The 26,547-nt window shown below is 48.0% G+C and overlaps 1 long non-coding RNA gene across 9 annotated transcripts; it reads right to left on the reverse strand.

Annotated features, from left to right (window-relative positions):
• Window positions 1-2,450: 2,450 nt before the first annotated feature.
• Window positions 2,451-22,168, reverse strand: LOC113460920. 9 transcript variants are annotated; one of them, XR_005511510.1, is made up of 6 exons: window positions 21,977-22,168; window positions 21,147-21,242; window positions 20,840-20,909; window positions 5,039-7,491; window positions 4,875-4,930; window positions 2,451-3,224 (listed from the first exon to the last, which is right to left on the reverse strand). It is a non-coding gene; the product is annotated as an uncharacterized LOC113460920 (long non-coding RNA). The 9 variants fall into 9 exon arrangements; XR_003386702.2 differs by lacking the exon at window positions 20,840-20,909; XR_003386703.2 differs by lacking the exon at window positions 20,840-20,909 and having other exon boundaries at window positions 5,039-7,500.
• Window positions 22,169-26,547: the final 4,379 nt, after the last annotated feature.

Below are 26,547 nucleotides of genomic sequence, written 5' to 3' on the forward strand. Positions count from 1 at the left end.
TTCTCGATGGAGAAGAGAAATTTGTAGGACCGAGCTCCCGTCTTCAATGCCGACATGGCGATTGACTGGTCGAGATCGCGAACCTCCCATGTGGCCGAGGTAAAGCGACTAATATAGTCTTTTAAGGATTCTCCTTCCTTCTGCTTGATGGCGAAGAGGGAGTCTGAGGTCCGGTGCTGACGCCGGCTAGCGGCAAAATGGGTGGCGAGCTGCCTGCCCAGCTGTTCAAAGGAGAGAATCGAGCTGGGCTTTAATCCAGAGAACCAAAGACGAGCTGCCTTGCGGAGAGTTGCTGGGAAGGCTTTGCAGAGTAGAGCGTTTGTGGCTCCTTGGAGTGTCATAAGGGCTTTGTAGCTCTGCAAATGATCCAGAGGATCGGATGAGCCATCATATGGCTCAATCTGTGGCATCTTGAACCTCTGGGGGATTGATTCATCCATGATCCATTGAGGGAATGGAGACTCTGTTGTAAAGTCAAGGTCGACGTCTCGCTTTGGGCCTCGTTCTTGAAGCATTTGTATCTGCCGCACCAAATCCTCGACTTTTCTGCCGAGCTCGGGTGGGGCTCCTGTTGCAACTTGGCATAGGGCAGACCCGCCTCAGATGGGTGCTCCCGTACTCAAGGCGTCAGGCTTCGGCGCGAGCTCTCAGGATAATGGATGCGTGACAAGCCCTCCCAGCTTGGGGGTCGAGCTCGGTGGGAGCTTCGGTGGTGGCAACGTTCTACAGAGAAATGACGTCGCGAGTGGCGTCCTAAGGACTCATGCTCGTGAGGAAGGAGTAGAGGTTGGTCTTGTGCTTGCTGTAGGCCTTGAACGGCCGCAGTGAGTGCTTGGACTTGTTGAACAAGCAGGTTGAACTTGGGGAACTGGATCCGCCGGAGGCCTTTGTGATGGGTTCTGGATTGAGTGTCCAGGACTTGGTACGTGATGTCGGGAGGCGTTAGAGGCTCCCTTACTCCTTAGCTTCATGGCCACGACTCGGGCCCTTCCTCTAGCGCCAACTGTTGCTGGAAATTGGACCCGGGGGCGGCCGCGGACCGAGGAGGAGGAGCTCCGGTGCGGGAATGGCGGGTGGCAGTACGTCGACGGGCTGTGTCCTCCGGAGGACCTGTAAAAAGTCGGTGGCCGGGGTTTCCGGCGCCGGCCCTCCGATGCTTAAGTCAGAGGGGGGCTTAATTTTGGAGAAGGAGATGGATTGTATGTAGAAGTCTCCCCCCTCCCTCGGAAGGAAGAAGTTTCCCTTTTTATAGGAAGAGTGGCAGGGTTACCTGTGATGTGACTGGGCGAATTAATGGGTTACCGTCACGATTGGACATGGGCGTGTGAAGTAATGAGTTGCCGTGGATGGCCCGTTCCCATCATGGAAGGAGATGGCGCGCAGCCAGAGCTTTCTTGGGAATGGTGAGGCGTTGACAGTCGTAGCAGGGTATGGTCCCTGGTTGATATGTCGTGACATGGCCAGCAAGTAAAGCATGGTGCAGTGAGACTGCTGCAGGGCATGGCCGCAGCATGTGGACGACGAGGTCGGCCTTCTGAGGTCAGCTCGACCTTCTGTGCTCGGCTTTCTAAGCTCGGCCTTCTGGTCTCGGCCTTCTGAGCTTGGCAGGCTTCTGGTCTCGGCCTTCTGAGCTCGGCCTGGATGAGCTCGGCAGCCTTCGGAGCTCGGCCTTCTGGTCTTGGCCTTCTGAGCTCGGCCTGGATGATCTCGGCAGCCTTCTGGTCTTGGCTTTCTGAGCTCGGCCTGGATGATCTCGGCAGCCTTCGGAGCTCGGCCTTCTGGTCTTGGCCTTCTGAGCTCGGCCTGGATGATCTCGGCAGCCTTCTGGTCTTGGCCTTCTGAGCTCGGCCTGGATGATCTCGGCAGCCTTCTGAGCTCGGCAGCCTTTTGAGCTTGGCCTTCTGGGCTCGACAGCCTTCTGTGCTCGGCCTTCTGAGCTCGGCCTGCATGAGCTCGGCCTGCATGAGCTCGGCCTTGCTGTCGGATATGGGTGCTTTAATTGTATTTGTGGGATGGTCCATTTTTTCCCCCCAACACTTCTATTTCGCGATAATATCTTCACTCGAGAAATTGCTGCTAGGAGCTATAAACATCCATCCACATTACGGGTTTCAAAATCCTTGTTTGCTGATTGTTAGAGGATTTTTTTCGTGCCATGGTCCCATGGATCATTCAGCTTGGTAGATTTTTTTTTCCTTTCAATTTTGAATTTATTTTTCCTTGAAATAACGGCAGAAAACTGGCCTTTTCCGAGTTTGAACCCAGGGCCTCTTCCCGGTGCAAGCGCTGAGACGTGGTTTGAACCAGCCGACCAAGACCCATCGGCTTTTATTATGGACAATGGATGCACGTAAGGTCGCATATTTCAATATATATCGTCGGTTGACATTGAAACTCTGAATGATCATTGAAACTTACTACTTTGTTATAAACTAAAACATAAAACAACATCAACAAAGAAAGTTGCTCTTATTAGCCTATTGTTAATGAACAAAATTGCCCTCGTCAGTTAATTAAGACGTGCTAATCCCATGAATACGAAAGCTGATGGGAGACTCAAATTCTTTTTGATGCAAAATTTCAATGCTGTAAAAAAGCAATGAGGAACTAACTTTTTTTTCCTTTTTTTTTTTTGCTAAAATGAATGATTCATACAGTTTTAAAGCGGTGGAGTGACACCCTCAAACAAGCCAGGGAGCATCTGGTGGCATCGGAGAGTCCTTCCACTTTCTCAGCCAATCAACCAGGAGAACTTGAGGGTGTCGTCACACTCAGAGGCATCATTCTCAGAGTTCTCTCCGCCATGCATGGATATAAAGTATTATGGGGATGGATTTTCCTCAAGTCGGTTGCCATGTTGAGTATGGAATGATGACATAAAAACATTGAGGTCTTTAGTCTCAGTCTCTCATATCCATAGAGAAATTTCGATGCCAATCACTACTGCAATACTAACCAGAAGCCTTTCCCTCTCATGAATCAGCGCTGCACATCATCTGCCTCTGGTTTGAAATTTCTTTACGAGTCAAAGCATCAGACGACTGCACCTGTCATTGTTTTCTCGTCCTTCAGTGATGGAATCTGGAAAAATTTCAGGCTCTCCTGAAAGCCACAGCAGCATCATGGAGTTTCCTGAAGAGCTGGTCTGAATCCCTGATACACATAAAAGTGGAATTTTTGTAGATGAAGCATCCATCCCACGTTACCAGTCGTTCTACATTGGCCTGCAAGCCAAGTCATTCGTGAGTTAGGCCATGCTATTTTTTTGGGGGTAGATAATTGGCACAGTTTAACTTGCCGCTATGCCACTGATGCGCTACTGAGTCTAGGCTCAAGCAAAAAAACTCTCCGCACTGCAAGACGCTCCCATACAAGGCCAAATGACAAGCTAACAAGAGGCCTACCCAGTGGCTAATATACCAGCAAACATAAGGGAAGTAGTAGCAGCTGACATCGGCCGAGACAGCTGAAGAAAGTGGGCATGCTAACCAATTAATTGTTTCCTGAATTTCTGAGTTCAATTAGATGTCTATCCATTTTTGAAACATCTGATATATTCATCTCGCATATGCTTTTATCTCCAAACTTCATGACTGTTACTCCCAATGCGGTCATATCTAAAGATTCTTCTTGTGTTGTTTGTTTCAGCCACCAACCACCACCAATGTTGTAGTGCTGGTCTTAATCTCACCTCCCTTGGCCATTGCTTGAACAACAAGGGGTTTGTTTATCTCACACAAAGATGCTGAAAATAATACAACCCATCTCAGCTAAGCCTAATCCCAAACTAGTTCGAATCGACTACATGAATCCTTTTCCTCCATTTTGCTCTGTTTAGAGCTACATTCTTCGAAAAATGTAGTAATATCGAGTCCTTTCTTACCACTTTATCCCATATAATTTTTGGTAAACCATCCCTCTTTCCATTTATATATATCAAATTATTCCAACTAGTGCATTCCTTGATCTACATTGTACATGTCCAAAATATCTAAGTCGTCATTCTCTAATTTTGTCGTCCTCAATTGGTGCTACCTCTACCATTTTATGAATGACTGTATTCCTTATTTTATATATTCTTGTATTATCACACATCTATCTCAATATTCTCATTTTGGCCACACATATCTTGTACACAAATTATTTTCTAACTACCGAACATTGTGTGCCATAAAACATAACTGATGCATGGCTTTTCTATAATTTTTTTTCTTTAACTTGATAGGTATCCTATGATCACATAATATTCCAATTGCATTTCTCCATTTTATCCACCCCGGTTTAATCTCATAGACAACATACTCTTTAATCTTTCCTTATGAAAGATTGATCTTAAATACCAAAAATAATCACTTCATGATTCTCAATTGTCACTTCACCTCTATTTTTAATTTTACTAAACCTACATTCTATGTATTCCATCTTGGTTCTACTTGATCTGAAACCTTAAATCTTAAATGCACTCTTCCATAATTCCAACTTACGATTAACTCCAACCTTAGTTTCATCCGCTAAGACTATACCATCCCAAATAACATGCATTAAGGAATATCATCCTAAATATGCTTAGTAAGCTCGTCTATAACTAGTGCAAAAGGTAAGGACTTATAGTAGATAAAGGAGGAGGATTACACTAGATTGAGGGCCAGCTTGAAACTATAGTCACATCCTATGAACATGAATCTGTATAAAAAAACATGGTGAATATAATACAAAGGAAAATGACAGAATTGCCATGTATAACATTTCACTGCATTAGATACTTCTTTGTTTCTGAATGTCAGCAAACCATGTCAAGTTTCACATTTCAATGTCAGTGCCTTGTCTCCAAGAAATAGTTAACAAAGAAAAGCTGGTAACATAATTGCCTATACCTGTGGGAAGCTTAGAAACTCGAGCATAGTTGTGCATTCCATGCCAAACATTTGCTCTGTAAATCAAGCATAAAACATGTCATCTCCAGATGAGGGGAATGAAAGCATTCGGAAAAAGGCATCATCATTCAAATTATATAGATGAACTAGTGACATATGCACACCATATCTCAAGATCAGCATGCAATTACATCTGACGATGGGTTTCTGAAACCTGCACCTCACTGGGGGAAAAAAGGCCAAAAAACTTTTGATCAGGAGCTTGGACATTCAATTCCAATGGTCCATCAGAACCCAGTAGAGTGCTTTGTAAAATTAGAAAGATGGATATGTAACCTTGGTTCCAAAGAGAACAGACTAGGAGCAACTGGATTACGGGTACAGTTCAGAACCAAGAGACATTTACTGGGCATCTGCATCACTGTCCAAGTTCCACCGGAACTATGACCAAAATGCAGACATCTCATTTCCAGTCATTCCACAAATTAATAACTCTGGCACTTGTGTAACAGCTCCAGAAGCTTTCACAAAACTTTCATTTAATTTCAAAGATTTCTTAGGATCTAATGCATCTCACCCATCAAACAGTCAGATAAAAAATCTACCGAGACACCATAAAGCCCAATCAGCAAGACAACTCAAGTAGACTTCAGAGAACTTCAAAGGCGTCGATTTATTGAGTCAAGACAAGATCTTTTCGTTTTTCTTCTCTTCTTTTTTTCTTTTTTTTTTTTTGGGGGGGGGGGGGGGGGGGGGGAGGGTTGGTTGGTAAACTATGACCAGGAGCGAATAAAAAAAAAGCTTAAATTGCGAAGCTTTGCAAAAATTTGAACTGAAATCAATAGGAACTTGATGTTATTATTTATCAATGAATATTATCATCTTTAGTGACTTGCAGCATAGTTCATTAAGTTGGAGTAGCATCTTGCAGACTATAAAATACAAAAGCTCCAGGCAATATGGATATATAACACAAAATCAAAGTGTAGAGAAGCATTTCTACATCCTAAAGAATCTAAGGGAAGCCAGTGACCTATGAAAAGAAGGATTACAAAAGAATGTGCTCATGTAAAAAAATAAAGTTTGGAATTCAGGTTCCTTAAGGATAAACCAAAAAAAGAAAAGAGAATAAAAGCCCCAGATATGATGACCTTTGATCAATGTTGCATGGATGAAGATACCAAAATCAGATTCAGACACACATCTAGTGTTTGATTTGACAAGAGAGAATAATTAAGATACCAAGATATGTAGGATTAAATTAAATTACATTAAATTATATATTTTTATATCTTTAAATATGATTCGTTTAGATATTTAGAAAATATTAATAATATATTGTTTGTTAAGATTTTTCAATATCTATGTTTCTTATTAAACTTCCCAATTGTTTCAAGATATAAGAAAATAACATCTTGTAAAGTTATATCAATACCTACATCTTAGACCAATCTCCAAAACTAACAATACCCACTCCTGCTAAAATGAAGGGTCAAACTCATTGTTACAAGAGCAACTCTTTGCCTGCCAATCTTTTAAGTTGGCGACCAAAAACTTCATAAATATTGAAGCATCTGATCCATACCCAATCCGGATATGTATCCAACGTGGATTTTTCGGAGCTGGACACGGGTGTTTAGGTAACAAAGTCCCTGATAATAACCTGTATAAATTCAAAAAATTGGGTAAGAAACATACCAATGCAATGCTAAATCTTCCGAATCTCCCAATAGCACTTAAACTTCAGCCTCTTTCATCGACCGAAACAGTATCTGAACTGGGTTTGCTAGAATGACCATCGCTTTCAGCACCTTTTAGGCTGCAGTAGTCAGGAAGCACAGGTTGAGGCTAATCACTTTTTTTTTGATGAAAAATCCTTGTTGTCTTCAGAATCCCAGCTTCTCCAGACCACAGAAGACCCCCTTCTCTGAAATTCACATGGCTGAAAATTTTTTATTGCTTTCCCCATCAATGCCATAGCTGCAATGCTTGGAAATTGCTTGTCATCAAATATAACTTTCATATTTTCTGGCTCACATGCCACTGGTGTTGCTAGTTTTGCTTGAACATGTCCTGCTTGAGGACTATTACAACACCATCTCAGGATCCAGGAATGTGTTTCTTTTCCTGATAGTTCAAAGGCATTCACACCGTTATCTGGTGACAGCATGGTCTTATCAAACCTTGGTCGTTCTCGAAGACATTTCATTGAATCAAAGTTGGATTTGCTATAGTTAAGTACTCTAATGAACAAATTACTGCCATCTCTACAGAACTGACCATTCTCAATTTTGAATCTCTTAGTACCAACGGCAAGAGAATTTGAAGGGTTATGTCTGAGACGTTTAATCCATCTGTTGCTTCCCTCTGCATGCAGTGGGATTTCCAGTAGAGTGCTAGAATTAGAATTATTTGGCTTCTCAACATGAGAAAGAATGTGAACTGCGTCCATGCTCTCTGTTCTACATGTGCTCATTTCCCTGTTACTCATAAAGGTTGCTCCGTCTGAAGAAGTGGGGTGCTCAACATTCATGTAAGGCAGCTCAATTTCTGCCTCCTTGCTTACAGCTTGTTTAATTGGTGAAGCTGCTGTTGACTGAGATTTTGACAGAACACCCTGTAGAATCTATATTTTAGTAAAAATAATCTGATAATCATCTTACATGATATGTTGGTTAATCATGATATGCATGTAAACATCAAGACACCACATAACACAATAGGGCTGCACAAACAGTTGCAACGTTTTTGCGTAAAGTCACATGTTAGAAGATCTGACACTGTTAAAGATGCAGATATATACAAGGTACGATGAATCTCATAAATGAGAGTATCAGCCACATCAGGAATAGGATGGCTGTTGTGCTCAAGGAACTGGGCAACTTGGTGTTGAAGGCAGTTCCGAAATTGCCATCTTCAACAAGTCCTAATGACTGGTTATGAATATTTCACCCTAGGCTGAATAAAATAAAGTGATTTCTGGTCTCAAATGAACCCTTGGATTTCAATTCCCTTATTAAGCATGATTTATGAACATTGAAGGCACAGGAGTAGTAGAGTTGATTCACCATGTTTACTAATATGACAACCATAACGATTGATCCTCTTATAGGTCGAAGAAATTAATGTCACACCCAATTATTTTTCTATTCATGCGCCCTTTATAAATTAACTACTTCGTTGTCCTATAAATTTCTACTCGCCTCTTTGAGAGCAAAAAAAATTATGGCACTCCTTTCTCATGCTGACATATTTGCAGCATACTAATGCACTGTTTTGTTTATAGCTGTTTTGACTTCCTAATACTCATACTATTCATAAATGTCACTCTTTTTAGTGTTCTCCACATTATAGACATTCTCTAATTCTAACATAGCAACTCTTGAAATTATTATTAATACTTACGGGCTACAGATTATTGAATTTTATGTAATCTAATTCCAGCGATTGAAACTCTATAAAAGAACACACTGTTTCTATGGCTATGACTAAAGTGTATATCAAGAAATGCATAGTGTTATGCTGATGTCATCTGGTTATCTGCTTCAGGTTCATGGCACCCTTTCTTCTTCGAATCTACATCATGATAATTTAATGATGTTTACCTCATCACATATCCTTTTTTTGCTGAATGTCTAGAAGAAATTGAAGTCCATTACAAAGTTATCGAGCAGGTATCTTAAGGCAATGTCTTGCTTTTAGTTTTGTGTTAATCAGGTTACTTATGGGTTTGCCAAGCAACTATCAAAAGACCATCTAAATTGCTTTTGCTGAAATCTGGCATCTCTTACATGTTAGTGGAGTTGGCAAATCTTAGACTACCTCTGGAATCAATCAACTAAACCCAAACCTCAAAGTCCTTCTGTTGTCTATGAAAGCTTGTACCCTAGAAAGCAATGCTGGATTCTAAATGGTTATTGTCAAGGAACCGTGGGTCCTATTGATAGGACAAACATACACAAGGAGCCATATACTTTCCATAAGCACTTCTTTACAATTTTCCATACACTTAAGCATGCTAATCGAGCACCAACTCTTCAATTTCACTGCAAAAAGTACAGCAAGAGAACATTAGCTAAACTGATACTACCTCATTCCAGTGTACACCCATACTGACCAAATATGTTTTTGCAGGATGCCACTGTTGTCAGAAGGCAAGATCTGGTCCAGAATTCAGCATTCCAGTTGTTACGGGGGAACTAAGCCGCCATGCCCCACGTGACCGGCACGCGCGCCCAGGAAGACTACGACTGCCCTTTGATCCAGCGCTCCGACCCCGAGTCGGACGTCCTCGGCTCCGCAGCCCGACTCCGAGTCGGCTGCCCTTTGATCCAGCAATCCGACCCCGAGTCGGATATCCTCGGCTCCGCAGCCCGACCCCGAGTCGGCTGCCCTTTGATCCAGCGCTCCGACCCCGAGTCGGACGTCCTCGGCTCCGCAGCCCGACCCCGAGTCGGCTGCCCTTTTGATCCAGCGCTCCGACCCCGAGTCGGAGATCTCTTGATAACGACGGGCTATTCCCCAGAGGCACGCCGCGGCCTCCTGCTCCACTACTCCCTGCAACGGCTGTATCCGATGCTGCTCCACGATCTCCTGCATCAGCCGTACAAAGCGGAGCCCCACTATGCCCTGACGTGGCCGTACCCGGTGCTGCTCCACGACGCCCTGTAACGGCCATGTCAGTGGCCACACCATCGTGCCCCACGATAACGAACCCCCCTGAGAGACCCCCCAGCCAGATATATATGCGGCTGGGGGGAGAAAGGGGGGGAGGTGAGCAATATCTCCCAGAGCACTCTCTTACTTGCGATTATCACCTCTCCTCCTCCTCCAATCTCCTCTGACTTGACCGTCGGAGGGCCATCACCACCCTGGTGGTGGTGCAAGGCTTGTTTGCAGGTTTCTTGGCGGAAGGTGGAGCGCAACCAACACCAACCAAGACAACTCAGACGGAACCCCGTTCACACCGCAGTGCCAATCGTTCTCGGTTTGGACCACCAGCAACAGTTGGCGCTAGAGGAAGGGCCGAATCTTAGAACGATCGTAATGGCACGGCGAGGTAGTCGTGGAGCTTCCAATGCTTCCGGTCGCGGAGCCTCTCGCGCCTCCGGCCGAGAGGCTGCTGCGTCCCCAACGCACTCTCAGCAGCACTCCACCGCCCCTTCTCCCATTCAGACGGTCGAAGCTGCTCAGTTCGACCAGCTAGCCCAGCAGGTTCGCACCCTCGCGGAGGCAGTGCAGAATCTGCAGGGTGTGATCTCTCGGGTGCCGCAACGGGCTCAGGAGCCGCTGCCCCCCGAGCACTCGCCTCTTCCTCACAACCCGCGCTCCTTCCTCTCCCATGGAGAGGAGCGCCGGCGCGAGGAGGATTCTCGAGTGCGGTCCATTCTGCCAGGACCCTCTCATCGGAGCTGTGCGGGGTACGAGAGGCGGACCCGGGCGCGTTCTCAGACACCCCAGTCCTCGAGGGGCCCGCACTCCAGTCGGTCCCCCTCGCGCCGCTCCTTGTCCCCCACCCACCGGTCGCGCTCCCTGGACCGGCGGGTGGACGATCTCCACAGACAACTCCAGGTCCTGAAGGGCCACTCCAAAGATCCCTTCGCTGACTTGGAGATCTCCTCCCAGCCGGCGCTTGCCTCGAGGATCCTGCGGACCCCGAACCCGCCGGGGTTCAAAATGCCGGCGCTCGGACGATTTGTGGCAAAATCGGCCGAACGCTGCCAACCGTTCTTCAAGGTGTTGAAGCGCCCGAAAGACTTCCTCTGGACGGCTGAATGTCAAGTGGCGTTCGACCAGCTCAAGGAGTACATGGCGTCTCCTCCCCTGCTGTCCAAGCCGCAAGAGGGGGAGATGCTCTACCTTTACCTGGCGGTCTCCCCAACCGCAGTCAGCGCAGTACTGGTTCGGGAAGAGGCAAAACTTCAGAAGCCCGTGTACTACACCAGCCGAGTCCTCCGGGATGCCGAGACGCGGTACACGAAGGCTGAAAAGATCGCCTTCGCGCTGCTGACTGCGACCAGGAGGCTTCGCCCCTATTTCCAGGCTCATTCTGTCACCCTTTTGACCGATCAACCACTGCGGCAGATCCTCAGCAATCCTGAGAATGCGGGACGGCTGGTGAAGTGGGCAGTAGAACTTGGTGAGTTCGACATCCGCTACCAGCCCCGGTCCGCCATCAAGGCCCAGGTGCTCGCGGACTTTCTCGCTGAGTGCACTGTGCAGGAGGCGGAACCTAGGCCGCCGGAAACACCCAGCCTCGATCTCCCGATCTGGACGCTCCACATTGACGGGTCGTCGAACCCTGAAGGTGGAGGGGCTGGGCTGGTCCTTACCAATCCCGATGGAGTGATAGCCGAGTATGCCTTGAGGTTCGGATTTCCAGTGACCAACAATGAGGCGGAGTACGAGGCCCTAGTCACGGGACTCAAACTCGCCAAGGAGCTCGGCATCCGGCGTCTGAAGGTCTTCACCGACTCCCAGCTGGTGGTCGGGCAGGTTCGAGGGGAGTTCGAGGCACGGAGCCCGACCATGCAGAGCTACGTCCGGAAGGTGCAAGCACTCATTCCCGACCTCGGCAGTATTGACATTCAGCAGGTCCCAAGGAGCGAAAATGCTAGGGCCGACAGGTTGTCCCGCTTGGTGGGCGCTGAGGCACACAACTTGTCAAGGGCGATATACCTGGAGACCCTAGATGCCCCGAGCATCGGCGAGGCTGAAGCGGTAACGGCAATTGATCCGGAACCATCTTGGATGGACCCGCTTGTAGCTTACCTCGCCGAAGGGATCCTCCCCGAAGATGAAGATCAAGCTCGGCGACTTGTTATGAAGTCCGCCCACTACGTACTCTACGAAGGGAGGCTGTATCGGACCTCGTTCACCGCCCCCCTCTTAAGGTGCCTCCGCCCTTCGGAAGCGGCTTACGCCCTCAGCGAAGTCCACGAAGGCATCTGCGGATCGCACCTGGGGGCTAGGTCCCTGGCACATAAGATCATGAGGCAAGGCTACTATTGGCCGACCTTATTGGAAGACTCAAAGGATCACGTACGGAAATGCGACGCCTGCCAGCGCCACGCCAACATCCAGAGAGTCCCCTCTGTTCCCTTGGCGCCAATCACCGCCCCCTGGCCCTTTGCACAGTGGGGAATGGATATCCTCGGACCATTCCCCATCGCTTCGGCCCAGAGGAAATTTTTGATTGTCGCCATCGACTACTTCACCAAGTGGGTGGAGGCAGAGCCACTGGCCACCATCACGGAGGCGCGAGTCCGGAAGTTCGTAAAGAAGAACATCATTGTCCGATTTGGGGTACCTCGGGTCCTCATCTCGGATAACGGTCGACAGTTTGATAACAAGCATTTCCGAGACTTCTGCGAGGAGTTCGGGATCGAACATCGGTTCACGTCCGTGTCGCATCCCCAAACCAACGGCGAGGCCGAGGTCACAAATCGGACAATCCTCCAAGGTATCAAAGTGCGGATCGGACGGACGGGGCAAGCTTGGGTCGAGGAACTCGAGAATGTTCTTTGGGCGTATCGGACCACGCATCGGACTCCAACCGGGGAGACGCCTTTCAGCCTAACCTATGGCACGGAAGCCGTTGTCCCCGTAGAGCTCGGACTTCCCTCACCTCAGGTAGCCGCACACCGACCCGAGGCCAACTCGGAGCAACTCCGAGGGAACCTGGATCTCTTGGAAGAAGCAAGGGAAATGGCGCAGGTTCGGATGGCAATGTATCAGCGGAGGGTGGCCCGATATTACAACTCCAAAGTCCGACCGAAGCTTTTCAGAATTGGAGATCTGGTGCTGAGGCGAGCTAAGGCATCTCAACCTACGGAAGGTGGGAAGCTAGCGCCGAATTGGGAAGGCCCGTATAAAGTTCGTTGGGTAAACCGACCTGGCTCCTACCAGTTGGAAGCCCTAGATGGCCGAGAAATTCCAAGGGGCTGGAATTCCGCTAACCTGCGGATGTATTACCAGTAGAACAACAAGGCCAGAAAGACAATTTGAAAAGGTGCAACACTTTTCATTTCAATAATTTCTGGTTACAATGGCGTGCTCGTGTGATTACAAGAAATTCCCAGAGGGGAATTAGGGAGTAAAGAAAGCAAAGAAGAGGTGGAGAATCCGTGGAGCTGAGGACCGAGGATCCCAAACCCTCAACCCAAAGCAGCTGCAATCCCACCGGAAGTGGGTGCTTCTAACCGGAGGCGCCATCCAGCACCTCACCAAAAAGACGAGGAGCCGCCGCAGAAGAAGCTCCCGCTGCCCCCAGGGGAACGCCGCCTCCAAAGGATATTCCCATCCTCCCCAGTGGTAGGAAAGAGAAGGAATTCGAGGGGGAAGAGCATATGGAGGCGCGGTCCCGGACCGAGCGTCTGGTGCAGAGCTCAATCGGGAGGCTGAACTTCAAGGAGGGGAGATGTGATCCCGGATGAAACGCCTAGAGCGGAGTTCCGCCGGGAAGACCCTCCTTGTTGATCCCAGATGAAACGGCTAGTTGGCTGAAGTCGCAAGGGGAGCGCCTCCCCTTTCCTTCAACAGGAGTCTCTCAGTCATATGCCAAGGAGGAGGTCCGCGATCCATGGCAACCTGAACAGCTCCGGCTTGGCAAACTCCATCGTACCTGCACCTGTATTTATAGCCAAACTGCGGCCCCCTGGTCGTTCCGACGCGGGTGGCTCCAATAAATGCAGGCGCATTGAAACCGGAGCCGTTCCGGCTCCCGAGGCGTATCTCCCCGCGATTTCCTAAGCGTCATTCTCCTTAAACCGCATTCTTTGTGCAGGACAATCCGGGTGTCATGTACCCCTAGGTCCACATATCTCCGCTCGCGCCCAGGCCGTATCCTCCTCGAAGAACCCGCGTATCGCGGCCGCTCAACTAACACTCCTCGCAAGCAGCAGCTGGCGATCCGATTTCCCAGGTAACGCATTAATTAGCGTTTAATGCCCTTCTCGTGTTCCCCCAGGCAACGCTTAGAGAAAAGGAGAAACATGATCGCGGCTGGCCACGGAGAAACCCCGTCGGGCAGCGAGCGACAAGCGCACGACCAGCGAGCGGAATTTCCCGAGGCTCGGCCCTCGGATGCCTGGCTAGCCCGATGATCATCCCGGGAGCAGACTAGCCGGAAGCCCCGACCGGTCGCCTCGGCTTGCGCCAGCCTTGGCCGACCAACTAGTGGAATGTCCCGAGGCTCGGCCCTCGGATGCCAGGCTAACCCGATGATCATCCCGGGAGCAGACTAGCCGGAAGCCCCGACCGGTCGCCTCGGCTTGCGCCAGCCTTGGCCGACCAACGAGTGGAATGTCCCGAGGCTCGGCCCTCGGATGCCAGGCTAACCCGATGATCATCCCGGGAGCAGACTAGCCTGAAGCCCCGACCGGTCGCCTCGGCTTGCGCCAGCCTTGGCCGACCAACGAGCGGAATGTCCTGAGGCTCGGCCCTCGGATGCCAGGCTAACCCGATGATCATCCCGGGAGCAGACTAGCCTGAAGCCCCGACCGGTCGCCTCGGCTTGCGCCAGCCTTGGCCGACCAACGAGCGGAATGTCCTGAGGCTCGGCCCTCGGATGCCAGGCTAACCCGACGATCATCCCGGGAGCAGACTAGCCTGAAGCCCCGACCGGTCGCCTCGGCTTGCGCCAGCCTTGGCCGACCAACGAGCGGAATTTCCTGAGGCTTGACGGCCCTCGGATGCCAGGCTAACCCGACGATCATCCCGGGAGCAGACTAGCCTGAAGCCCCGACCGGTCGCCTCGGCTTGCGCCAGCCTTGGCCGACCAACGAGCGGAATTTCCTGAGGCTTGACGGCCCTCGGATGCCAGGCTAACCCGACGATCATCCCGGGAGCAGACTAGCCTGAAGCCCCGACCGGTCGCCTCGGCTTGCGCCAGCCTTGGCCGACCAACGAGCGGAATTTCCTGAGGCTTGACAACCCTCGGATGCCAGGCTAACCCGACGATCATCCCGGGAGCAGACTAGCCTGAAGCCCCGACCGGTCGCCTCGGCTTGCGCCAGCCTTGGCCGACCAACGAGCGGAATTTCCTGAGGCTTGACGGCCCTCGGATGCCTGGCTAGCCCGATGATCATCCCGGGAGCAGACTAGCCGGAAGCCCCGACCGGTCGCCTCGGCTTGCGCCAGCCTTGGCCGACCAACGAGTGGAAGGTCCCGAGGCTCGGCCCTCGGATGCCAGGCTAACCCGATGACCATCCCGGGAGCAGACTAGCCTGAAGCCCCGACCAGTTGCCTCGGCATGCGCCAGCCTTGGTCGACCAACGAGCGGAATTTCCTGAGGCTTGACGGCCCTCGGATGCCTGGCTAGCCCGATGATCATCCCGGGAGCAGACTAGCCGGAAGCCCCGACCGGTCGCCTCGGCTTGCGCCAGCCTTGGCCGACCAACGAGTGGAAGGTCCCGAGGCTCGGCCCTCGGATGCCAGGCTAACCCGATGACCATCCCGGGAGCAGACTAGCCTGAAGCCCCGACCAGTTGCCTCGGCATGCGCCAGCCTTGGTCGACCAACGAGTGGAATTTCCTGAGGCCTAACCCTCGGATGCCTGGCTTGGCGCCGGAAGAATTTCCTGAGGCCTAACCCTCGGATGCCTGGCTTAGCGCCGGAAGAATTTCCCGAGGCCTAACCCTCGGATGCCTGGCTTAGCGCCGGAAGAATTTCCTGAGGCCCAACCCTCGGATGCCTGGCTTAGCGCCGGAAGAGTTTCCTGAGGCCTAACCCTCGGATGCCTGGCTTAGCGCCGGAAGAATTTCCTGAGGCCTAACCCTCGGATGCCTGGCTTAGCGCCGGAAGAGTTTCCTGGGGCCTAACCCTCGGATGCCTGGCTTGGCGCCGGAAGAATTTCCTGAGGCCTAACCCTCGGATGCCTGGCTTAGCGCCGGAAGAATTTCCCGAGGCCTAACCCTCGGATGCCTGGCTTAGCGCCGGAAGAGTTTCCTGAGGCCCAACCCTCGGATGCCTGGCTTAGCGCCGGAAGAGTTTCCTGAGGCCTAACCCTCGGATGCCTGGCTTAGCGCCGGAAGAATTTCCTGAGGCCTAACCCTCGGATGCCTAGCTTAGCGCCGGAAGAGTTTCCTGGGGCCTAACCCTCGGATGCCTGGCTTAGCGCCGGAAGAATTTCCTGAGGCCTAACCCTCGGATGCCTGGCTTGGCGCCGGAAGAATTTCCTGAGGCCTAACCCTCGGATGCCTGGCTTAGCGCCGGAAGAATTTCCTGAGGCCTAACCCTCGGATGCCTGGCCTAGCGCCGGAAGAATTTCGGGAGCCAGGAGTCAGCAAGACGCTACCGAGAGTTAAAAGAAAAAGAAGGACGAAGGCGAGATGAAGAAACATTCAACTTGCATTAATTTTCATTGTTTCAGGGCCGAGGCCCATACAATTTGGCAAAACCCCGGTATACAAAAAAAAAGAGAAGACAACGAAAGGTACAAGAGGTCAGCTTGGAGGAACTCCCGGGTCGGGAACGTCGGGCTCGTCCGCAGAAGGTAGGGAAGCAGCAGGAGAACCAGCAGGCAATGGCGCCGGAGAGGAGTCGAGAAGGGAAATCTCGCTCAGGTCAACTTCGGGGTACTTAGCCGACACCCTTGCCAGGCCCTCCTCGAAGCCTAAGATAAAGGCTTCGGCCCCCGCGTCCGACGCGTCACGGACAAACTCGTCGGACTGACGATAGGTCTGTACTGCCTCCGACATATCATGAGCGAACTCGGCGGACTGGCGATAAGCCTCTACCGCCTGACGCCCGATTTCCGCACTCCTCTCGGCCAGCGCCGCCTCTGCCCGCTCCATAATCTGGGCTTTCGCCTCCAAGACCTTCGCCACAATCCGGCCTTCCGCCTCGGTGGAGACCCTCAGCAGCTCAGCCCGAGCCTCCTTGTGCTTCGCTTCGGCAGCAATGCGAGCAGCCTCAGCCTCCGTCAGGCGCGAATGAAGCTCCTGATCGCTCGCACGGGACTTCTCCAAGGCCGACTCCAATTCGCCCAGCTTAGCTTCAAGAGACCGGATTCGGTTGCGGGCGTTGTCGGCTGACCGCTGGGCCTTCTCCCACCTCTCCCGGTAGTCGGCAGCCTTCCGGGACTGCTTCTCGGCCCGCTCATCCGCCTTCTTGACCTCGCCCTCGAGACCCGAGGCAACCTTGAGCTGCTCCTGAGCCTCCAACAGTTGCTTCTCGAGGGCAGCAAAGCCGAGTGCCCGCTCTTCGGCCTCCCGGAGCCTCGCCTCGAAGTCCCCGTTTGTCCTGCCTGCCACAGCCTGGCCTCCCTTTTCCACTGCTTTCAGCCGGTCCTCGGCCTTCGCCAGAAGCCCCGCCTGTTCCTTGTAGCACTCCTCCAGACGGATCATGTACTGGGCGAGCTAAGAAATAGGAAAAATAAGGGAGTCAGGCGGAGAACAACAGAGCCAATAAATGGTGAAAAGCGGCCAGAAGAACACTCACCGACATGAGACAGACACAGCTGGCAGCCCCAACGTCAGAGACCTCCAACTCCCGGACCCGCCGACGGTCCTTCTCCAGCAGCACTGTTTCGATGAGATTTCGGGCGCCATCGGTAGTGAAGGCAGACCCCGATTTCTCCCCAGAGCCGGACGGTGGTTCTGCAGCCTTACCCCTATCCATCGCCTGGGGAAGAGTCCGGCCGATCGCGCTCGGGGCGGGGGTCACCCCAGGAATTGATAGGGTCCCGCTCGGTCGGGGCCTCGGCGCGTCCCTCCTCGAGTCATCAGGAGCCGACCGAGTCGAAGGCCGGGTCGGGGACCGATCACGTCCGACCCGTCCGTCTCGGGCAGGCTCGGATGATACCTCCGGAGTAGCGGCAATCTTACCACCGGAGGGCTGATACAGCGTCAGCTGCCGGTCCGTGCCCACGACGTCTCCCTGATCGGTGGGCCCGGACTCGTCGGTCGGCGTCGGAGGCACCTCCTTACGGGACTTCTTCGCCGGTGGGGCCCCGCTCGGAAGAGCTCGTTTCCTCCTCTGGGCTGCTTCCAGCAGGGACGCCCTACCAACAGCCTTTGTCTTCACCGACCGCATGACGTCGTCGATCTCTGCAAAAAGGACGGAATAGTCGGAGACGGAGAAACCAAAGGAAAGAACGGGACGAAAGAAGGGAAAAAGTCAAGAAAGAATCGGTGGCGGACTCACGGTCGGTGGGGACCGAGCTCAGACCGACATTCACCAAAGTATCCTCGGAAATAAGGCGGGCCACCGGGGGGAGCTGGCCCTCGGCAACCAACCCCTTCAAGGCGGCCAAGCCATCGGACTCCTCCCTTGACAGTCTCGATAGGCCGATCGGAGACTTCATCGGGGTCTCCCAGGTCGCCCTGATTTCCCAAGAGGGATCTGCATCAACAAAAAAGAAGCGCTCCTTCCATTTGTGAATGGAGGTAGGAGCCTCCTTGACAAGGCCGCATCCTCGCCGCGCTGCGAAGCACCACCACCCTTTGTCCTGGGGGTGGCCGCTCAGGCTGTAGAACTCCCAAAAAACATTCAGGGTGGCGGGGATCTCGTGCATACGGCAGAGAACCTGGAAGACCGTCAGGGCCCGCCACGAGTTCGGCACCAGTTGCGTCGGTGCCACTCTTAAACCCCGTAGCACCTGCATGACCAAGTCCGAAGGGGGAAAGCGGAACCCGGCCTGGAGAATGCCCTCATTGATGGCGATCTTCCCTGGAGGAGGATGGGACATCCTCTCCTCAGGCCCCGGGAGCGTGGCGTTGCAGGCCTCGGGAAGGTGGTACCGAGCCACAAGTCTGTCTAAGTCTGTGGCGACCAGCTCCGACTTAATTTGGTCTGCCCTCACTTCGCCCATTCCTAATGGCCAATAAACCTACGGTCAGGACGGGGACAGGAAGGGGGGAAAGACCGGAGCGACTGGAGTACACTAGTATAAGAGGGGAAAGTATGGAGAGCCCTAAGTAGAAGAATGGGGAAAACTCACCGGAAAAGAGGTAAGAACGGCTCCGAGAGCGCCAAAGGAGAAACAAGTGAACAGTCCGACGGCAGCAACAGCAGCGCAAAGGGGAAACTTGAAAATATCTGTAAAGAAGAAGACGGACGGGGAAAGGCCCCCGATTAAATAGGCGGAAAGGCAAGTGACGCCTCGATGACGCCAGAGGACGCCTGGCTGCCGAAGGGTCGCTCGCGCCCCAAAGGCGAATCGACACCATTAGGGAAGGATGTCCGCCGAAATCCTCAGACTGCCAGGTCAGCAATAACCGCCATACGCCATAAAAAGGGCGGGGAGACCGAAGCGCGCGCGCCTCTCCGAGGAACGGCGGCAATCCCGAAACATCACTCCCTTCACCTGTTCCCCTTCTGGTTCCAGGCTCGGAAGTGGGGGGCTACTGTTACGGGGGAACTAAGCCGCCATGTCCCACGTGACCGGCACGCGCGCCCAGGAAGACTACGACTGCCCTTTGATCCAGCGCTCCGACCCCGAGTCGGACGTCCTCGGCTCCGCAGCCCGACCCCGAGTCGGCTGCCCTTTGATCCAGCAATCCGACCCCGAGTCGGATATCCTCGGCTCCGCAGCCCGACCCCGAGTCGGCTGCCCTTTGATCCAGCGCTCCGACCCCGAGTCGGACGTCCTCGGCTCCGCAGCCCGACCCCGAGTCGGCTGCCCTTTTGATCCAGCGCTCCGACCCCGAGTCGGAGATCTCTTGATAACGACGGGCTATTCCCCAGAGGCACGCCGCGGCCTCCTGCTCCACTACTCCCTGCAACGGCTGTATCCGATGCTGCTCCACGATCTCCTGCATCAGCCGTACAAAGCGGAGCCCCACTATGCCCTGACGTGGCCGTACTCGGTGCTGCTCCACGACGCCCTGTAACGGCCATGTCAGTGGCCACACCATCGTGCCCCACGATAACGAACCCCCCTGAGAGACCTCCCAGCCAGATATATATGCGGCTGGGGGGAGAAAGGGGGGGAGGTGAGCAATATCTCCCAGAGCACTCTCTTACTTGCGATTATCACCTCTCCTCCTCCTCCAATCTCCTCTGACTTGACCGTCGGAGGGCCATCACCACCCTGGTGGTGGTGCAAGGCTTGTTTGCAGGTTTCTTGGCGGAAGGTGGAGCGCAACCAACACCAACCAAGACAACTCAGACGGAACCCCGTTCACACCGCAGTGCCAATCGTTCTCGGTTTGGACCACCAGCAACACCAGTAATCATCATTATCTGCTCAAGACCAAAAAAGGTAGCCAAAGCAACATCAAGACATAGCTGGTCTGATGTTCTCATATTCTAGAATCACATTAAAGAACTACTCAGCATGACCGACTTCAAATATGGTAAATATGTATTTGAATAAGTCTAAGACAGGAATAATTATTAAGATTTTGGTATTTTGCTGAATTTGGGCAATGGAAACTAATATCAAGGGTATTTTATCTTCATTAAGTCTTCACTTTCTATTGGTTCATGGTGAATGACCGATCTCACTACCTGGTATCAGCTAGACCACTAAGTCTGAAAACAGTGATTTCCGAAGCAAAAGCATATCACTTGGCATAAGAAACACCAAACCCCCAATAGATAAGCAAATTTCCTTGTACCAGAAATATCATGATTCATATATACATAATATCTAAAATTTAGCAATTGAATGCCTAACTATGAAGATAAGCAGGATAAAATGAATTGTAGCAAGAGGGCAAGACATGATCCTTATCATGGCTGAACCAGCACATATGGCTATCATGCACTATTGACACTCTATATAAAATATCAGCTCTTACTATCTTGGCCAACATAAACTGATACATCCTGAGATAATGACTAGTTAGTTAACGAAATATATAACAAGATATTGATAACTTTTTTATTATCATGTTATTATAGGGTTTTATATCACTAATTATTGAAACAGATGTGCAAATCAATACAGTGTCATCTATTTACTGAGTCAGCTGATATTTCCAACTATATCAGACAAGGTATCCAGATAAAATGATCACCTTAAAAATTCTTCAGTCCTCCATCATGACCGAGATAAACTGATGACTTAGTTCATTTTGTGAATAAAACCTTGACACAGTCAGAAAATTTTGTGAATAAAACCTTGACACAGTCAGAAAATTGGACCAATAATGAAGTTCCTAAATGTGGCATAAAAGAATCAAAAGTGATGTGATCACATATAATGCAATTATGAGTTACACACCAAGAGAAGGAAAGAGGGCACGGAACTCTTCAGAAATACAGGATTATATATGAAGAAGATACCGACAAGAAAAGATAGTAAAAAGAAAAGATGCCAAATACCAGCTACCAGCCGTTGTCTCTTTGACCTTCCTACTTGATGTTTTCCATCCAGTTGCTTTACAGACTATGCATCAACTCCTCTTTTCTCCTACTCCCCTGAGAAACCATTGGGTAGTTTAGCTTGCTAATCAGGTCATCTTTTCTACTTCTTTTTGCACATTATTGACAAGAAGGAAAAGGAGTTTGATCGCTGAAATTTTTGAAAATTGAGAATTAAATCATTCAAAAAGAAGCCCTTTGTTTCAGCATAAACAAAAGGCATAAGTTCTTTTTTTTTTTTTTTTTTGCTGAAAGGCATAAGTTCTTTCAAGTCCACCCAAAAGAGCTTTACTTTAGCCATTCCAAACTGAATAACAGATCATCGAAGAAGACGTGGCTCATTACTCAAAACAGAAAGTCAAATCCAACAGCCAAGATAATGTAAATCAGGAAAAGGAACAGCAAGCTTCTTCCTTCATCAAAATCTACTCTTTCTCCTTCCTTTTCCACTTGTTTTAAACAAGAGATATCCACAAAGATCCATTCTTTCTTTTTCAAACAACGTTAATTTAATATCCACAGATCGATTCCCTTCCCTTCCAACTCAACAAAAACTATATTCTTTTTGTCTTTTCTTGAGGAGACAAACTAGCAAAAACTATCAAGAAAGGAATTGGTAAACCAGATCTCTCGTCTCATTCGGAGACTTTTATCAAAAGACGGTACAAAATCTAAGCAAGAATCAAGCTCTCGAGCACTAATCCCATCAAAATCCAACAAAAGCCAGATCAAAATAAAATTCCAGAAATATCTAACCAAGAAGAAAGAAATCTAACCGTTTCACAACTCACCCGACGAAAACCCGTCAGATTTCTCTCCAATTATTACCGCCTATCCTTCTCCCCTCCCAATCGAGAGACCAAAGCAAGATTCAACTCCACCGCCAAGAAAGAGGGATAGGTGAACGGGGGAAAGAGAGTGGGAGCGACGACTAGGAGAAGTCTTGGCGCTTTATAGACACACCACGAGGGAGAAGAAGAGCAGGACGGTGACATCGGGAGAAAAGTAACGACAAGGTTACTTAACGGCCCCTCAAATTTGGCCTCGCGACACTTCGCACCTAGTTTCTTTAAAAAATTTAATTAAACCACTTAACTTTAATTTTTTGGGAATATGATCCTTCCGTTCATCACAGTTAATTAGGTATTAAGAAATTGCATCACATGAGTAGCTACTTTCTGGCAATATTTTTGAGATAGATATGGTTTGTATGTAGTAGGAGCAGGATTTGGGCTATAGATGGGTTTGGATTTGGACTCCGTAAGACTAGGTTCGAGCGATAGTTGGGTTGCATATGAGGTTTAGGAAACTACAAATGGATTAATTTGATTTGGGCTGCACATATGCTTGAATAATTACATGGGGGAATGGATTAGGCAATTCCACAAACAGGTGGTATCCGAGATAATGAACCGCACCTATTGAATAAAACTGCTGATTTGATAATTAGCCATCTGTTTTTACATGGAAACATACTGATGGGGGGCGAAATGGATCGTCCAGCCCATAGCTAAAAGGCCGCCCAGTTTTGGCCCAATAAACGTTAACACCGACCGGTTGAATCCTCGGTCTGCCTCAGAATCAGCTCGACCTCGAACTCTGCCAAAAGCTCATTCGGCCTTGGATATTCGCCGACCTGCCCTAACCGAGCTTGGGGCGTCCATTACAGTAGTACGCTCCGACTCTCGAGCTCGGGGCGCTCCACCGAGCACACCATAGAACCCAAAGAGTCGAGCTACCCTCAGTACTCGTCTAGCCGATCTCGCCAAACGTATGATGCGACCTCTCAACAGGTTCGGCCTCGCTAAACGCATGATGCGACCTCTCAACGGGTTCGACGTCGCCAACAACCGCACCCATGTGTGCGCCTACGCCTTCCTACGTGGCCATATATTACAACGCCGCCACGTCACGCTTCGATAGCTGACCCTCGACAGTCAAAGGATAGCACCACGACTACTCCGACCATATCCTGCTACGACTGTCAACACCTTACCGTTCTCGAGAACGAACAGCACCGCACGCCACCGGCCAGCCTTAGCTGCGCGCCATTGGGCTCAGAGCCACGCCCCCTCTCATGATAAGGGTGGACAATGCCTCTGCCACCTGGGCCTCTCCATCAGAACTATAAATAACCCGGTCATAGGGATTTTTGGCTGGACCAAATTTATCTCACTCTAACTTGATCGTCGGAGGGCCTCACCGGTGTTAGGCTTTATGCAGGTCCGCCGTCACCGCCACGCAGGAGATGCCCCCTTGTCTTCTTCCTCTAACCATCAGCGACTCCCTCGACTCTATTGGCATGGTCACCCTCGGGCCAAATTAGAGATAAATTAAAAAATATTCGTTAATTAGAACAGGGAAGCATGGAAATGGGATCCTCGCTTGTCTCTTTGCTAACTTTGTTGTTCTTCTTCTTTCCCTCCCTGTTTTTATTCCTCCCTATTCCCAACAATGATAGAATATATACACACACACACGCACACACATACATACTGGAGAGTGCAGAAAGGATTTTTTGCAATTTTATTTAATGGCTTCATAGGATTTTGAAGGAGAGTGGGTTTGGAGTGATTCTATGGAGAATATTGAAGTGATGCAGTTCTCTGTTGGTTCATATCAATACATATGGAGAAAGTGAAGAGATGGACTGAAGTATATGGTATGAGGAACATAGAGCTTGGGAAAGGAATAACAGATATAGGAAGGGATTGAAGACTCATGGTGCTTCTTGCTATTCTTTTCCTCCTTATTTTCCTTCTCTATAGCTTTAGATATTATTCTAGTTCTTTTGCCCCCAATTCTAGAAACTTTCTTGGTGGCTAACCACTCTTTAACATTAAACTGGAGAGATCCCAACTCCACTTATAATCCCTAATGGTTATGGGTGGTTGGGTAGCTAGGCATGGAGGCAAAGGAGGGTCATTAACATTGAAAGGATGGTGATAGTGGTACAGGTCCGGTCCCGACACACAGGTACAAATATCTGGTATATATAGAATATCAATATTTGGTATATCAAAAAAAATTCGTACCGTACTAATATGGTGCCGATATAAAATCAGGTACTGAAATAGCGAATTTTGGTCTAAACCCCTGCTCCCTCAGCGATGAGAAAGGAGAAGAATTGTTTCGCTCTAACCGCAAAGAATTTTGGGACGTGAGGAAGGGTTGCTGGTGCTCATGATTCAAGATTGAGATGAAGTGGATAAGAGGGCTTTTTTGTTATTTACAGATGGCTGTTAAGAATAATACTTTGGAGGGGATGGACAGAAGGGTTATATTGCAATAGATTCAAAGTTAAGAGATCTAATTGAAATTTTTGGACAAACTATCATGCCGTCAAAGTTGAGGGGGTTATCAGATAATTTTTTGAAGGCGACGCGGCAGCATGACAACCACGTAATTAGCGACACGCGAGATTATTCTATTATTATTTTATTATTTTATGAAGAATCTTTGGAAAGTGATCGGGGACTAAATAACAAAGGTGGACCAGAAATATCTTCTTTTTGTTGCACTTTTGCGCATTGGTCCTTACCGCCGTGGCGAGCTTACCCCTGTCAACGTCTGCAACTGGATGATAGGATGAGATCGGCCCTTTAAGATTGCTGCTGGCAGCAGATTTTTCCAAGGTGCACCTATTTGATAACAAAAATAAGAGAATACTTTTAGTACAATAAAATAATAATAATAAAAAATTGTATAGTGTTATATAGTAAAATATGATATAATACAATATCATATATTATTATACATTAAAATATTATTATTCTTTATATAATATTATTATAATATAGGATAATATAATATTAATTATTATAGCATAAAAATACAACATAATATAATGTGATATAATAGTATATTATTAATAGTACAATATTACTACAATATAATATATTGTAATATATTATAATATAATGTAATATAATATAGTATAACGGATTAGAATAGATTATAGCATAGTATAATAATATATTATTATTATTAAATAATAGTCTGATATTATTATAATATAATCATATAATATAATATCATATAATCATATAATAGAATATAATATTATGCAATATAATATAGTATAATATCTTTTTATATTATGAACAGTATATTATAATATTATTATAATAATAATAATATATTATATTATCATATTATAACTATTATTATTATTGTTATATAATATTATGATCGTAATAATATGTTATATTATGCTTATAATATAATATTATAATATATTATATTATAATTAGGTATTACCACAATAATATAATGTATTGTACTATTATAATGTAATAATATAATATAATATGACCTAATATATTATAAATTTATTATTATATTATAGGATATTATATTTATAGTATAATAATATATTATGATATAATATGATATAATATAAGATGTAATCATAAGATTTATTGGTGGGTATTTTGGTCATCAGAAAATTTTATTAAAATCGAAACAACTTTCTGAAATTGGCCAAAAAATACTTTTAGGGAGAAGTTCTAAAATAGAGCTTTTTCCAAGTAGATCTTTTCAGCTTTCTGGCAAAGTTAAAAAAGCTTTCTGATTTTTGACTAAATACTATTATACTATCCAAAAATATTTTTGAAGGGTCAAAAAGTATTTTCTGACTCTCTAAATGATGCCTAAATAGGTCCATGTAAACAACAACTACAGGTTGGTCACCATCTCATATAGCTAGATGGCTAAGGACCGAGGAAAAAGGAGGACGTGGGGTCAAGAGAAAAAATATAAGGATGCTTACATATGATTGGATGTTTCTTAAAAAAGAAAAAATCATAAAAATTAGATTTTTGTATTTTATAAAAAAAAATATATGAAATACAAAAAATCTAATTTTCATCAGTTGAAAATTGAGATTTTTTTCTAAAATGTTGTAACAATTTAGAACTTACCCAAAAAGAAAAATTAGTCGAATCCGTGAAAGCGTAAGAGTAAATCTTGAGTACTAGGAGTAAGGAACCCAAATAATATCTTCAGATGCCTTTAAGCTTTTAGATAGAATGTCGTAAGATTTTTTCTTTTATTAAGAACATAATAGATATTATATATATATATATATATATTAAAAAAATACATGTTCAACCAAATATAAGATATTTTGAAATATCATTTTTTTTATATTCAACCAAACATATAAAAATTATTTTACTAGAAATTAGTTTTCAAAAAAACTATTTTAATAAAAAAATTCTTCCTACAAATTAAATAAGTTTCAAATGTATTGCTTTATCCTTTAGAAAACCGGGAGAAATTTGGGAGAAATATCCTCTAGGAATTAGAATTTGGCCATCTAATTAATTTCTTACGCTCCCAAGGTAGACGGGAAGAAGGA

This window comes from Phoenix dactylifera, chromosome 4 (genome assembly GCF_009389715.1).
Source record: "Phoenix dactylifera cultivar Barhee BC4 chromosome 4, palm_55x_up_171113_PBpolish2nd_filt_p, whole genome shotgun sequence".
NCBI lineage: Eukaryota > Viridiplantae > Streptophyta > Magnoliopsida > Arecales > Arecaceae > Phoenix > Phoenix dactylifera.